Raw genomic sequence first — 16,988 nt, forward strand, 5'->3', positions numbered from 1 at the left:
CCGTTCTTTGCTTTGAAAGTCTCTATTAATCTATCTTCACGTTTGCTGATTCTTTCTTGTGCCAGCTCAAACCTGCTGTTGAGCCCTTCTAGTGGATTTTTCATTTTGGCTATTCTACATTTTGATTCCAAAATGTCCATCTGATTCTTTTTTATATAATTTCTATTTTTTTGTTAATATTCTCTGATTGATGAGACATTGTCATCCTATCTTTTACTTCTTAAAACATAGTTTATTTTTATTATTTGAACATATTTAGAATAACTGCTCAAATCTGTTAAATCTGGCAACTGAATCCTCTTACAGGTAGTTTCTGTTGCCTGCTTTTATCCCCATGTCGGAATCACATTTAGTTCTGTTTGTCTGCATGTCTCAGTTTTTAAAATTGGAAACTACATTTTATTTAATTTGTTGTAGCATCTCTGGATACTTATCTCCCTTCACCAATACTTGATTTGCTTGTTTGGTTGTATAAATTTTCTACTGACATGCTTACTGACTTAGAATGTGAAGTACATTTCCTCTTTACTGAGCCATCTCTGAAGTCCCTTCTCATAGTTTGTACCCTTGGGTATATACTCAGTTGCCCTGATTCTCCACCTACCAGGATTTCTGTGTTTTTTTTGGCTGGGCTTTCTTGACTGTCTCTTTCCCTAATCTCCCTGTTAAGTTTATAGTTGGTATGTTTTTACTGGTATCACATCCAGCTATTAGTCTCCATTACTCACTAGCTGGTTTCTTTTATTTTCAGCAGTTTCCTGGGACATAAATTACTGCAAAATAGTTGGACTCCTTTGTAGAAGAAGTTTGTGAGGCTAAACTTTGAGACTGGCTCTGATACTATTGGGTTCTTCTCAGCTGTCCATTTTGAGTCTTCTCTGTAAAATATTTAGCTGGTCTGCCATTTCCACTTACTGCTATCATGCTACCAGCTCTGTATCTAGTCTGCTCTGTATCTTCATTGTTGACCACCAATATATCCATTGTGTTTGAAATTAGCTTTAGTCTGGAACTTCCCCATACTGTGTTCCAAATAAACCATATTCCTTTATGGAGTTACAGAAATTTTGATTTTATTTTCTCTACTGATTTCCTGTTTTCAATTTCATTGATTTCTGAATTAATTTTTATTACTTTTATTCTGCTAACTTTGAGTATAATTTTTCTTCTTTTTCTAATTTCCTAAGGTGGAAACTTAGATTACTGATTTGGAGTTTTCCTTGTTTTCTAATGTATTCATCCCATGCTATAATTTTTCCTCTAAGTACTAATTTTACTGCATCCCACAAATTTTCATAAGTTGTATTTTCATTTTCATTTAGCTCCTTTTCAAATTTTTCTTGAGACTTTTTTTTTGATAAATGTGTTTTTTTGAAATGCAATGTTTAATCTCTATGTATTTTGTGGTTTCCTAGCCATCTTTCTGCTATTAATTTCTAGGTTAATTTCATGATTTGAGAACATAATTTGTATGATTTATGTCTTTTACATTTGTTAAAGTGTTTTTAATGGCACAGATATTCATCTAGCTTGGTAAGCTTGATGAATATGTTCCAGATAAGCTTGAGTAAAATGTTCAGTCCGCTGTTGTTGAATGAAGTAGTCTGTAGATGTCAATTATATCCAATTGATTGGTGGTGCTATTGAGTTTAACCATCCCTTACTGTTTTTCTGCCTGCTAGAACTGTTCATTTCTCATAGAGGGGTGTTAAAATCTCCAATTATAATAGTGGATTCATCTATTTCTCCCTGAAGTTCTATTAATGTTTACCTCACATATTTTAACACTCATTAGGCACATACACAGTAAGAGCTGTTGCATTTTCCTGCAGTGTTGACCCCTTTATTATAAAGCAATGTCCCTGATAACTTTAGTTATTCTCTAGTCTGCTCTGTATGAAATTAATATAGCTACTCTTGCTTTCTTTTGTTTGGTTAGTGTTAGCATGATATATCTTTTTTCATCTCTTCATTTTTAGCCCATATGAGTGTTTATATTTAAAGTGGTTTTCAGGTAGACAATATATGAGTCTTGTTTTTGATCCATTGTTTCAGTCTCATTTTTTAATCGGTGTAGACTATTGATATTTATGATTATTATTGATATACTTAGATTTTTTTATTATTGAAGTATTATTGATATACAATCTTATATTGGTTTTAAGTATACAACATAGTGGCTCAGCAGTTATCCATGTTATTAAATCCTCACCTCCACTAGTGCGGTTACTGTCAATATAGGAAGATGTTACAGAATCATTGGCTGTATTCTCCATGCTGTACTACCATCCCTGTGACTAACTTGTGATTGATATTTTGGTGCCCTTTTATCCCCCTCACCCTCTCTGGTATACTTGGATTATTAGTACCTACCATTTGTTCCATTTGTTACATTTTTCTGTGTGTTGCTCTTGTTCATTGTTAATATTTTCCTCCTTCACAATTTATTCTGGCTTTTACTTTCAATTGAGCATTTTGTATGATTCTGTTTTTTCTCCTTAGCATATAAATTGCACTTTTTTCTTTTTTTTTTCTTACATATTGCTAAGAGAGTAGTTTGCCCAGAGTTACCCAGTAAGTAAACCATGTCCCATAGGTGAATAAAACTATGCCTTTACCATAAAATATGTTGAAAAGTAGACTAAAATATAAGTTTTTAAGATGAAACAAAATACATCAGAATTAACTTCTACACAAAAAAGATGAACTGGCTTACTTAATATAGCAATACTTCTGACATTTCATCAACCAGAGCTTAAATTATAAAAACATTTTAGGACTGTCTAAAATGACTCTTTATCGGATTAGTATAATTAGCTGAATTTCTGTTTAAGGGTGAAAGTTACTCAAGAATGTAGAACTTAAACATGTATTTACCCATTCTTTTGAGAACATTCTATAGCTCTGCCACTTTTTGGAAGATGAGCCGAGTGTAAGGAAGCCTCGAGTATAACTAGGCACCATATGCATAACAGGCACTTGACAGATTACTATCTGTTAGATTTGTTGATAGAAACAAGTTAATAAGAACAAATCATAGGAAACAAAATAAACAGTAGTGCTAACAAAATTGTGAATCTGTATTTAATTGTAATTATGCTTAGATGTTTATTGAAGAATATTAACATTTTATAAATTTACATTGGGCATTAGAGAAAATAAATGGATTGACACAAAACCCTTGAACCCCTAAAGGTGCACTGTATTAATGATACTGTGGAAATAATTCTGGCAAAGCCTCATTCTATTCTGCCACAAAAAAGAACTATAGGAACCCAAGGGGGCCAAAACACCAGCATTTATTGATAGCCCTTCCTGGGAACCATATGTTGAACTATCCTTTAGAGATAAACAAGAGTCTAATATATGGGGTGGAAAGACACATGGAGACTAGAAAGCATGTTACACCTATGACTGTCAGTCTTTGAAGAAGTTCTTAATAGGATTTGGGCTTATTTTAATCAATGACAATGTGAATAATTTACCGAACTTGTAGTTTATTATAGGCAGTGGTCATTTTCCATTAATCTTAAATAATCTTCACAGATACCCAGAAAAGAGGCATAATTATGTTCATTATAAAAATGTGAAAAAGGTTTAGAAGGATTTGGTATCTTGCTCTGGCATGCAAAGAGCTGGTTTGAAAAGCTCCAGCTATTAGCCTGACTCCAAAGACCATCTCATTTTGCTGAATCACAGGTATTCCTAAATCTTAGGTGCTGCCACATATTTTACCATTTCAACTTTGGCTTCCCCCACCCCCTTTGTTTTCCCCTTATGCCCATGGTAATTTAAATTTCAGACCAGGAGATGCATGCTAAGTTGCTCTGTAGCATCTCAATTTAGTATTCTTAGAAAGTTATCCTGTATGTGATCAGCAGTTTTTTATTTTTGTCACCAGGGTGGGCATGTTCAGTATAAACTACACAGATCCTGAATACAGCCTGGTTAGACATTTGAGTTAGCTGAAAATATTTTGTATCATAAGGAGAATGCAAGTTTTCCATTTTTATAGGTTTTTATACCGTGAGTCATTTGAAATTGTAAACATTCCTTTGCCAACTATCTGAAACCTTCTGTGTGAAACAACATCAAACTATCCCCCTCATACTACCCACCTCACCATGCCTGCTTAGATTTGCCACAGCAGAAAGTGTGGCCATTTCACTCCATATAAAAGCCTGTTTTCTAATTGGCATTTTTGTATCTAATTTCTTTAGGGCACCTTCATGGTGTCTGCTCAAACAATAGCCAGTTTTACCAGTAGGAGTTGAACTCCAAGTAAGTCCTCCTGTAGCAAGATTGACAGGCCTGTGGTCAAAGTGTTTCTTTAAGGCGTTGGGAGGCACCTCTGCTGGTGTCCTTGCAGCATGCTGTGCAGTACCCAAAATGTTGATTGTGAATGGATTTGAGTTCCTTGGATCTGCTTAAGGCAAAACAGTTTCCTGTTTTCATTAAACTCAGAAATTCAGGCTTGCCATGAGCTATTCAGAAATCTGAAACAAAAATATAGGCAAATCTAAAAATTCTTCCAAAGCCAATTCTATCAGTTCTTGTCCTTTAAATAGGAACAAAGTCTCCTTATATTCTTAAGTCAGCTGAGTTAAAAAAAATATCCCAAATATAGGGTCCTATCATTTTAAACTTGACATTCTACAACTTTATCCATGCCTGGTTGAAGAGGCATTTCCTTGCATCTCGTTTATATTTTGATTTTCACTCTAGACAAAACTGTAAAGTGAATAAATTAATTTTTGACATTTAACAACCTCTTTCTTCTCTTCACCCTTTCCCATCTCGATATATCTATATCGAGGTATATATATATACCTCTTCTGGTAATTTCCTCTTCTCATTTTCCCTACCCTGGACCCCAATTTGGGTACTCTGTCCTATGCTGAAGTTTATCTTCAGGGAAAGATATGAAATCTGTGAGGTTTTATATCATGCTCATTATCAGCACACCTCAGTGGTAGAAAATTGATTTGATGAAGTCTGGGTCTAGTTTTCTAGTCTCTAAAATCATATTCTAACTGGGACCACCTACTCTTTCTATGTGCAAGAGTGACACAGATTTAGGGTTAAAGTCTTCTTATATGAAAGAAAGCCTATGAGAGGATGTTTTCCTTGATACAGAAGAAACTACGGTATTTTTTTTACATGACAGTGTTAATGTGCCTTACCCTACACATCCTTATGAAACCAGGGGCCCTACATAGAACCAGTCTCAATAAAACAGTTAAGCAAATTATTTGTGAAATAGCCATTGATGATTAGTCTCTCCTCTTTTAACTTCCCAATCACCTAGTGACAAGAACCTGAGAAGAAAAATTCAGCTTGTTTACCATTTTTCTACTTATTTTTGAACATACTATCTAGTTGGGAAGGGTTAGTTTTTTCTTGATTTCACAGAAAAATTTATATAATGTTTTAATTAAAAAATAATTTCCTTTTTATTTGAGGTCAAGGTCCTTCCCCAATTGGCCCTGAAAGGTGAGAATTGTTCTCCTAAAAATACTGATGGAGGTCAGAAAGTCATGAGAGAGTTAAGCTTTCTCTGTAATATAAATGAAGATCAACCTTTGTATTCCATGAAAAAGTAGGAAACCTAAGTGGACTCAAATGACTTCCTGATGCTAAAGGGTTGAAAAACTCCATTTCAAACTATGATATTCAGCACAGGTAATCTTCCTTGTTAATATCCATAGAAGAAAAAGTAAAATAGTTGACTTGAAAGCTCTGGTATAATTTTTAACAGGTACAATTACTTTGACTCTTAAACTAAAAAATAAATAAATACAAGAAGTATAGCATAGGAAAAATACATAAATAAACAAATAAGATCAAAGCTTTAGATTTCTACACTGACACTACTTTATAAGCCACTCATCACCAAAATAAAAATAAACATTTTACATTTATGATCACTTTTCATTTCATAAATGTCACTGTTCTCAGGATGTATGGGCCCCTTTGTTCAACGCCTTGGAATCACCTCTGTCCTTCCTGCCCCACCGCCAGCGGGGCTCCGTTGCTGGCTGACGTGCAGTTGGTTTGGCTAATGGGAGACACTGGCATAGATAGCCGGGATTGACAATTCAGAGCTCAGTGTTTCCTCCCCACTCACAACACCCTCCAGGCTCTGACAGTGGCTGCCCTTCTGGGGCCCTGACAACAGCCTTTCCTCCCATTGCTCTCTGGCAATGACAGTAATGGTTTTCTGTTACTGCCTGTCTTTGGTGTCACATCTCTTGTTGGGTCCCTTACCTGTACTTTGAAATCTCTTAATAAAGCCATCTTGGTGAGGTCTGCCTGGGCCTTGAGGAATGCAACAGGGTATTTTTAATTAGTGTCACATTACATTGCCTAAAAAATATTGTAAGAAAGAAAAGCATTTTTAGAGATGTAGAATACTTGTAAGAGAAGATCCATTTAGGACTTAAAGTGCTATAAAGTTGGCAGGAGAAAATGTTATATTTTTACTAGGACTTAAAGTGCTATAAAGTTGGCAGGAGAAATGTGGTTATATTTTTACTGTCTCACTATTTTCTAAAAATGAAAATTGAAGGACTATACGTTCTGGCTTAGACTGGAATGCACATGTTACATTACTATAAGAGAAGATGAAATTGCAGAATGATAAGTACAGGGCAAAGCACATCGAAATAAAATTACCACCACCACCCTTACAGGGTTTGTATATAAGAAGGGCAAAAATTAGGAAAATGTATACCAATTTGTTAACTTCAGTAGGGTCAGGGTGGTGGTGGTAGCAAATTATTATTTTCTTTATACAACTGTAAAAATGTGCCTTTTGTAATTCAAAAAAATCTGGAAAAAATTTTAAAGACCAAAATGATGTTCTTGTTCTTGTTAATGGAGTTGAAGAATGAACATCACAAACACTCAAGAAGGTAGGAGAGCCAGGCAGGGGCTTTTATTTAGACATAAAGCAAGAGGGACAGAGCTCCTGGCTCAGGCCAGGAGGGGACAAGAGAGCCCAGGGGTGGTGCTTTGTCTACGGGACTTGTAGGCGGTTGAGAGACAAATAGGGATGCACACCTCCAAGATGGTCCCAAAATGTTTATCTTTGAAGAGACATTAAGTTTCATGTTAGTGTTTGGGTTTATTTACAAGAAACTTGCTGCTCTGATTCCCTCCCAGGATAGCAGCTTCCTGGTCTGGGAACATATCTATCAAAACTGCCTGCTTTGCTTCCAAGGTGGGCTAAGTAATTGTGTTTGTTAAAGAGTATGTTAAGAAACTTACTTTTTAACTAATTTGGCTTTAAAATGCAATCTTATCTTCAAGATAGAATCCTTCCTGTTTTTACTACATTGTTTTGGGCTGGCTTGCTAAATTGCCCAGGTTGCAAATCCCTTAATTAGGGCTGGAGGAGGGAAAGCAGCACCTGGGTAAAGTCAGAAAAATAAGCTGGCCGCCCAGCAGGCCAAAGCAAATACCACAATGGATTCTCTTGCTTTGTTCCCCCTTCCCTCTCCCTCCCCCTGCCCCAGGCCCTCATCCTACTCTGTCCAAACCCACAGTCCCTGTCTCAACATGCATGCACTCAGGAAACCATGAAAGGAGATGTCCTCTTGCACATCCAATATTTAATCCAGCTTGTGACAAGTTCCTGTGGTCTGGTCTCTTTGGGCACAAGGAATGGAGACTAGGACCTGAATTTAACTTTGAAGATGAATCAATGGTTAACACAGATACAAAGAGAAAAGTAAGAAAAGCCTCTGTTATGTCAGAGGACATTTTAAGAATTGTTCACTGTTGGTTTCCAGTTGTGTATGGTTTTTGAAGAGTATATCTCCAACAACAAATATATTTGAATTCTTGATAAGGCCCAATTTTAGACTTGTGATATAACTTGAGTTTTACTGTAATTAAGATATTTATGATTTTATTATAAGAAGATTGGTAGAAAAATAATATAGCATCAACATTAAGAAAATTAATTTTTGTGTAATGTCAGAAAGCTGTTCAAATAGCCCGTCTTGTTCTATGTGATTCACATGCTAATTTAAACTGTTGTACAGCACTAGAGAAAAGGTCCACCATTTATATTAAGAAAATGCTTCTGAGCCATGAAATTTTATAGCACAGTGTTTCAGAGCCTAAAACTTGTGAACATTGCTAGAAGTTAGGAAAAATTTTGGAACTTAGGAAAAGATGTTTAGCTTTGAGAAAGCACCTAATGTATCTGCTCTGTTCTCATGGTCCAATGACAATTCAAGGAATCCAAATACTCATAAAATTGTAATAAGATGAAGCCAATAAAAATATCACATAGTTTTCAGATATTATGAGAATAACAGTTTGCTATCCTTCATGTTTATAAATAAGCTTAAGACATTTATTAATAAAACTTGGACTTTGAGAGATTTATATCAGAAGTGATCATGAGTCCTACTTAATTAACTCCACTTTACTTGTCCATGTTTTGCACGGGAGGCACCTTCCTTCCAAGGCTGCAGCCTCCTGAGACAGAGATGGTGTTTGCCTCTGGAGCTAAGGGCAGGCAAGGCCCATGGGAAAGTAGAGTGAAGATTCTACAACTTGTCTGTAGAACAAATCTACGTGTTTCTTCAATTTTAATGCACTTATGTTAGGAAAGCAAGTTTTGTCTTCATGCTACGTTTCATTATTAGATTTTTCAATCTTAAATTCAAGCTTCTAAAAACAGAAAATGGTATATACATCAACTGTCTTGACTATCTCTTGAGCTTTTTCTGAGTTACTAATTCACCTTCCCATCTGTCCTGCTCCATAATACAGTCTTCTTCCACCAGGCAGGGCACCTTTTCCTACTACTGTATTGTTGCATATCCTGCTGCTTTTCCTGAAATATCCACGTTCTTTTCTCCCTGATTTCTCCTGGACAGTGCTTTCAGATCAGAGGTCACCTGCTGTATGATGCCTTCCCCAAGCCAGTCTCCTCTGGACTTCTCCCATTATACTGAGCATATTGCATTGCAAGTTCTTTTTTAGTGCATCACTTTCACAAAACTGATATATTTGAGAGGTGATTTTGTACCACCAGCACTTAGCACAGTGTTCGGATTATAACCAGTATTCAATATATAGAGAGTGAATAAAGGGATCAATGCCACAGACTGATGATAATACAAGGAAAGATGAGACTGGATAGGTCAAAAGCATTGTAGCATTCAGCTTGGTATTATAAAGGTAAAGCTGAAAAGGTAGCTTTGATCTAAAAATCCATTTACTTTTGCAGCCAGCAGTTTGAACCCAGTAAATATCTTGTAGTTAGATTCATTCAAACATCCATTCCAATCTGTCAAGGTCATTTGGATATACAGATTGTTTCTTTGTTCCACTCCCTGGATTTCCTTTATAGCATTGTAATAGGGCTCTTTGGAAAAACAATATATGTGTAAGATTTATTGTAAAGAAATGGCTCGTCTGTTTATGGAGGCTGGCAAGTCTGATCTGCAGGGTGACTTGGCAGGCGGAGACCCAGGGAGAGCCAGGGTTCGAGTTTGGAGGCTGCTGGGCAGGAGCAGCCAGTGCTATGGCGAAGCCCAAAGGCAGGCTGCTGGATTCTGTTTCCGACAAGCGTTCATTCTGTTCAGGCCTTCAGAAAGTAACTGGACAAGCCCACCTACATTATGGAGAGCAAATGGCTTTACCAGTTAAAATGTTAATGTCATCCAAAATCTTCCTTGCAGAAACACCCAGAATAATGTTTGACAAAATACCTGGGTACCTTGTAGCTCAGTCAAGTTGTGATTTGAAATTAATCATCACTTCATTACTTTTGATGGATTAGATCCTATTTAGATAGAGACTGCGAATAAGCAAGCCACCAAACAACCCAGAGGACCGGTAATGAAAGCTGCCCTTTCCTGAACATCAGAAGGGCCTGTGCCTCTCACCCCCCAGAGGCCGCCCTGTCCATGTGGCGCTTTAGCGCAGAACTTCTGTCACCACCTTCTGAAATCTGTGTTCAGATTAGGAGCCAAACTTGCTGACAGCTAAGGTATTTCTTACATCTGCATCCCCCATCTTGGGCTTCAGTTCCTTCTGTTGGCATTCGTTTTACATTTTTTCCCATCTGAAATTCCTTCTTTACAGATGGTGAAAACCAAACACAAGTTAGTTATTTCTATTTTCTTCTTATCTTTATGAGCTTTGCCCAAAGAGCGGACCTACAGCTTCTTTGGTCTTGTTTTTCTCACAGGCATACTGAAAAGTTTCTTTGGTTGCTTTTAACAATCTTTGCAAGTGTTTGTTTGTTCTGGGCCTTAGCTTCCTTCACTTTGCTTCCTTTTAAGTTGTGCTAATGCTCCTTTTCGTCACAAATACTCTTTCTTTGGCCCCTTCTCCCATTTCTACTTCACTGGAGTCATCTGGTCTGGATTTTATTTTGATAGCTTTTCACATTGCTGAACTATTATTACAAATCTAGCTATAGGTTTAAAGGAACAAGTAAATGTGAGCTTTTGCTAAAAAGCAATGAATACTCCTTCCTATGTACCTCTGAGTAGATAGGAATGATAATGTCTCTTTTATGTGGGTGCTCTGATGTCTGTGAGGTGATATTATGTAACATTTCCCATTTTTTCTCAGATATTATCTTCAAATTAGAAAACCAAGTCAAATCTCTAATATCTCAGAGCTTGAAATTATGAATAGAGTTAAAATTCATGCACAAAACATATTTCATTGGAATATGCTTACCATCTTCCTCACTTTTTCAAATCATCTTTGCAGTCTCAGATAAACATCTGACTATTCTCAGGGCTCCCTCCTCGGCACAGTAAATCCTGAGATGTCACGATTGTTGTTTTCTCAAGGATTCTGACACGGTCCCTCACTAACTGCATTGTAGCCAAATGCAGGCAAAGGATCCCGTCTGATACTTTGCAGGTTTATTACTTTGGGCTGAAAAAAACTTCTGGCTGATGTCAGTCATGCTGATGGACTAATATGTCTAGAGTATATCTGTTGCCTGTTAACTTCAGGATTACTTTGATTCTCTTCCATTTATTCTGCTCTCATATGCTTTCCAGTCTACATTGGCCTTTGAGGGCAGGAAGTCTCTTTGAGATCTTACAAACCTGACATACAGCCCTCTTTCCGTCCCTGTGTAATAAGTCTTGGAAGACCCTATACCCTTCTCATGCCTGGTATTCTGGTTCGGATACTAATCCTGTCAAATCTCAGAGTTACATAGGAAGTAGTATTCATTGCTCTTTAGCAAAAGTTCACATTTACTTGTTCCCTTAAAGCTATAGCTAGGTTTGTAATAACATTGGTTATAATGTCTTCAAATTATTATTTTTAAATTCTCAGTCATATCTGGTGTCTACAGAATCATTTCTTTTAACAGCTTAAAAGAACACACATTTATTATCCCACAATTTCTTCATGCCAGGAGTCCAGGCACAGCTTTGAGGGGGCTCTGTTTGGGGTCTCAAGGATACAATTAAGGTATCAGCTAGGCTGCCATCTCACTGAGGCTCAGTGGGAAGAATCTGTTTCCAGACTCATTGAAGCTGTTGGCAGAATTCATTTCCTTATGGCTGTAGAACTGAGCATCAGTTTCTTGCTGATGTTTGGCTGGGGTCCCCTCAGCTCCTTGCGGCCGGCTGCTCATAGCTCTTTGACACATGGGGTTCCCCTACATGGTGGCTTGCTTCATTAGAGCCAGCAAGGAAGATGGCTACTTTACAAATCACGGGCTTTACAATTTTATGTAATTATATGTTCATTTCCATGTAGTTACATATATACCATCATCTCAACTTTATGTATTTGGTTATAAGCAAGTCACAGGTTCTACCCACAAACGGGGGTAGGAATTACACAAGGGCATCCCAGGAAATAAAGAGGCATTTTGGAGCATCTTTTTTATATTTATATATTTATTATTTTATTGTATAAATTTCACGTGTAGGATTAAGGTGTACAGGGTATTACTTTGATACATTTACTATTGGAATATGGCTGCCATTATAACTGTTGCATTACATTTAGTAGTTTATTGTCTATATTCGATGTGCTTTACTTTAGTCCTCTGGCTTATTTAGTACTTGTTACAAGTTTGTACATCATTTTACTCTCCATTTTTTATTTTATTTTTTCCACAGGTATGACTTTTCTGGATTCCACATATACATGATACCATACAGTACTTGTCTGACTCTGACTTACCTCACTTAGCATAAAGTGCTCAGGGTCCATCCATGTTGTTGCAAATGGCAGTATATCTTCCTTTCTCCTGCCTGAATAATACTCTATTGTGCATATTACACCCCATCTTTTTTTATCCATTCATCTACTCATGGGCACTTAGGTTATTTCCATATCTTGGCTATAGTGAATAATGCTATGATAAGCATGGGACTGCTTATTGAAACATCTCATTGAATTCCTGTGTTCACTTCCTTTGGTCATAAGGAAATGGAATTCTGGGATAGACCCAGAAGTAGAATTGCTGGATTGCATGGCAGATTTCTTTGGAAATTTTTGAGGACCCTCCATATTGTTTACCATAGTGGTTGGACTAATTTACATTCCCACCAACATATGCAAGGGTTCCCTTTTCACCATATTCTTACCAGGACCACTTGTCCTTTGTCTTCTTGATGATACCCATTCTCACAGGTGTAAGGTGGTATCTCATTATGGGTTTTATTTGCAGTGCCCCCGATAATTTTTGATGTTGAGCATTGTCTCATGGCCTATTGGCCATTTTCATGTTCTCTTTGGAAAAATGTCTGTTTGGTTCTGCCAGTTTTTTAATCAGATTGCTGTTTTTGTTATTGTTGTATAATTCTTTAAATCTTTCAGATATTAAACCCTTCTCTGATACATGGGTGCACAAAAATTTTATCCCATTTATAGGCTGTCTTCATTTTAAATTCTTCTGCTGTGCAGAAGCTTTTGAGTTTGATGAAGTCCCATTTCTTGATCTTTAGCTTTTGTTCAGTGCCTCTGTGTCCTTACTTATTTTCTGTCTGGTGGATCTGTCCTTTGGAGTGAGTGGTGTGTTAAAGTCTCCCAAAATGAATGCATTGCATTCTATTTCCTCCTTTAATTCTGTTAGTATTTGTTTCACATATATTGGTGCTCCTGTATTGAGTATATGTATTGAGTATATATATATATATATATATTTATAATGGTTCTATCCTCTTGTTGGACTGAGCCCTTTATCATTATTGAATGTCCTTCTTTATCTCTTGTTACTTTCTTTGTTTTGAAGTCTATTTTGTCTGATACTAGTATTGCAACACCTGCTTTTTTCTCCCTATTGTTTGCATGAAATATCTTTTTCCATCCTTGATTTTTAATCTGTGCATGTCTTTGGGTTTGAGGTGAGTCTCTTGTAAGCAGCATATAGATGGGTCTTGCTTTTTTACCCATTCTGTTACTCTGTGTCTTTTGATTGGTGCATTCAGTCCATTTACATTTAGGGTGATTATTGAAAGGTATGTACTTATTGCCATTGCAGGCTTTAGATTCGTGGTTACCAAAGGTTCAAGGTTAGCTTCTTTACTACCTTACTGTCTAACTTAACTCACTTATTCAGCTATTATAAATGCAGCCTGATGATTATTTCTCCCCCTTTTTATTCCTCCTCCTCCATTCTTCATATGTTGGGTGTTTTGTTCTGTCCTCTTTTTAGGAGTGCTCCCATCTAGAGCAGTCCCTCTAAAATACCCTGTAGAGGTGGTTTGTGGGAGGCAAATTCCCTCAACTTTTGCTTGTCTGGGAATTGTTTAATCCCACCATCATATTTAAATGATAGTCGTGCTGGATACAGTATCCTTGGTTCAAGGCCCTTCTGTTTCATTGCATTAAATATATCATGCCATTCTCTTCTGGCCTGTAAGGTTTCTGTAGAGAAGTCTGATGATAGCCTGATGGGTTTTCCTTTGTAAGTGACCTTTTTTCTCTCTCTGGCTGCCTTTGATACTCTGTCCTTGTCCTTAATCTTTGTCATTTTAATTATTATGTGTCTTGGTGTTGTCCCCTTTGGGTCCTTTCTGTTGGGAGTTCTGTGTACTTCCATAGCCTGAGCAACTATTTCCTCCCCAAGTTTGGGAAAGTTTTCAGCAATTATTTCTTCAAAGACACTTTCTATCCCTTTTTCTCTTTCTTCTTCTTCTGGTACCCCTATAATCTGGATATTGTTATTTTGGATTGGTCACACAGTTCTCTTAATGTTGTTTCATTCCTGGAGATCCTTTTATCTCTCTCTGCATCAGCTTCTATGCATTCCTGTTCTCTGGTTTCTATTCCATCAATGGCCTCTTGCATCTTATCCATTTTGCTTATAAATCCTTCCAGAGTTTGTTTCACTTCTGTAATATCCCTCTGGACATCTGTAATCTCCCTCCAGACTTCATCCCTTAGCTCTTGCATATTTCTCTGCAGCTCTGTCAGCATGTTTATGATTTTTATTTTGAATTCTTTTTCAGGGAGACTAGTTAGGTCTACCTCCTTCTCAGGTGTTGTCTCTGTGATATTTGCCTGTCTCAGATTTTGCCCTTTCATGGCGATAGAGATAGTTTGCGGAGCTGGGGTGAGTGATGGCTGGGAGAACATCCCTTCTTGTTGGTTTGTGGCCTTCCTCTCCTGGGAGAACAGTGAACTCTAGCGGCTTGTGCTGGGCAGCTGCACGCAGATGGAACCTGTCCTTTTAAGACTTTCACAAAGTATTTGCTTGTTCCTGGGGCACCGGCTGCAGGGACCCACTCACAGGTCTTACTGTCCTGTTTCCCTAGTTTCCAGCACCCCCCACACGCACTGTGTCTGTGCTCTGGTGCTGATGGCCAGGGCTGGGTGTTTAGCAGTCCTGGGCTCCCTCTCCCTCCCCGCTCTGACTCCTCTCCTCCTGCCAGGAGCTGGAGTGAGGGGCGCTTGGGTCCCGCCAGGCCGGAGCTTGTATCTTACCTGTTTTGCAAGGCGCTGGGTTCTCGCAGGTGTGGATGTAGCCTGGCTATTGTCCTGCGTCTTCTGGTCTCTCTTTTAGGGAGAGTTGTATTTGTTTTACTTTCAAAAATATATGTGGTTTTGGGAGGAGATTTCCACTGCTCTACTCATGCCACCATCTTGGCTCCACCACTGTGCATGCTTTTTTAAAGGGTGAGTTTTACTCTGTGCAAATTACTTTGCAGTACACGTGTTCAAATCTTTGAATTTAAAACAAGAAGGAACTTTGCCCTAGGTCTTTGTATTTCTCTTCTTTTTTGTTGTTGTTATTACTTATTTCTCCCTCAGCTACAGCAGCCTGTGTGTTAACTGTATCATGGTGTTTTCCCCTAGCAGATGGTTGCAGTGCTCCCTTCACGTTCTTGCCTCTGGTGTCCTTCAGTAGCTCCTGGGAGCTGTCCAGCAGCCTTAGCCCTGGGTTTGCAAGGCTTGGTGCAGAGATGGTGAGTCTGCCTTTTCCCTGCTATTTGTACTTGGTGAATCTCATTGATTTTCTGTAATAAAATACTTACAGTTTTATGATTGGTGACTTGAGGAAGGAAATAAAGTTCCAAATAAGCAGACTGGCTCACATTGGAACGTTCAGGGTGTATGTGACATGAGTAAGTTAATCACTTTGTCACTCTGGCACAGCTGGGCCTCTGTCAGTCCCATCCTCAGGGCACTGAAAGAAGTCACCCCTGACTTAAGAGTGAACTCTGTACAGTCATTTCCAAATCTAAGTATTGAAGGCCTTAGAATTGTTCATGTCCTTTTGTTTATCTTGAATTTTTTTGCCTACCACATGTATACATTGCTTCAGTACATTTCCCCAGATTATTAAATGATCTCTATTTAGACAAGAAAATTAACAGAATGAGAAGCATTTTAAAAAGGTTAGGCTTTGAATATTCTTTAACTATAACTCTTAGTTTATTTCTTACTGTGTCTGACTTCATTCTCTCGCTATCACCCACTGAGGAAGAATAGGGATAATAATGGCTTATTCATGGTCCATTGTGAATATTCTATTTATATATGTAAGCGTATCTTTGAGAACTATATTTCTTTCCCATATGCTAAACAGAAGTGTAGAAAACAGAATGTTATGTTGCTATATAAATAACAGGAAACTTCAAAACACCATATGCATGGTGACAGGACATCACCCTGGCATTTTCCAAGCCAAAACTGAGGTGAAACTTCTGTGAGTGAATTCTCAGGAAATTGAATTTACATTATGAACAAAAAATATTTGTTGGCATGTAAGAAAAATACACCAAAAGTGTTAACACTATTAGTATTATGCTTCCCTATTTCTTTATTGCCTTCCTTATTATTTCCGCATTTCTATTTTTTTTTATTCCCTTTTGCTTTACTTTGTGTTTTCACTAATTAAGCACTTTAGGGCACTTCACATTGGACCACAAATATATTATGGCCTTTATTGTAGGCAATATGGTTATCAGAATATATGCCTCACTTAAAGCATTTACTCTAATAAAACTGCTTTAAAATCACTTTTTTACCATGTTAATAGGTATCCATTATTATTTTAAAACTTAGTTTTATTTTTCTATGTAAGATAAAATGTGAATGTGTGTCAGAGCAATTGCTAAAAAGTGAGAAAAAATTTAAAATTTTTAAATGGGGATTATGTATTTATATGGCACAGTGGAGTTTTTATCTTTTTTTTTTTGAGAGGGCATCTCTCATATTTATTGATCATATGTTGTTAACAACAATAAAATTCGGTATAGGGGAGTCAATGCTCAATGCACAATCATTAATCCACCCCCAGCCTAATTCTCATCAGTCTCCAATCTTCTGAAGCATAATGAACAAGTTCTTACATGGTAAACAAATTCTTACATAGTGAATAAGTTCTTATATGGTGAACACTACAAGGGCAGTCATCACAAAAACTTTCAGTTTTGATCACTCATTATGAACTATAAACAATCAGGTGAAATATGAATATTCATTTGATTTTTATACTTGATTTATATGTGAATCCCACAGTTCGCCCTTTA

At 37.2% G+C, this 16,988-nt stretch overlaps 1 long non-coding RNA gene across 6 annotated transcripts in view; it reads left to right on the forward strand.

Moving 5' to 3' along the window:
- The window catches only part of LOC140847759 (uncharacterized), an 81,077-nt gene that overhangs the window by 2,660 nt on the left and 61,429 nt on the right, over nt 1-16,988 (forward strand). For 3 of the 6 annotated variants that reach the window (XR_012127884.1, XR_012127887.1, XR_012127882.1), the window contains exon 2: nt 15,313-15,419. The exons of 1 other annotated variant lie outside the window; for it this stretch is intronic. This is a non-coding gene — a long non-coding RNA (uncharacterized lncRNA). Of the gene's footprint in view, nt 1-15,016; nt 15,130-15,309; nt 15,420-16,988 lie in introns of all 6 variants that reach the window. 2 more of the 6 variants (XR_012127886.1, XR_012127885.1) reach the window with 2 other exon arrangements.

Source organism: Manis javanica, chromosome 2, assembly GCF_040802235.1.
Source record: "Manis javanica isolate MJ-LG chromosome 2, MJ_LKY, whole genome shotgun sequence".
Taxonomy (NCBI): Eukaryota; Metazoa; Chordata; class Mammalia; order Pholidota; family Manidae; genus Manis; species Manis javanica.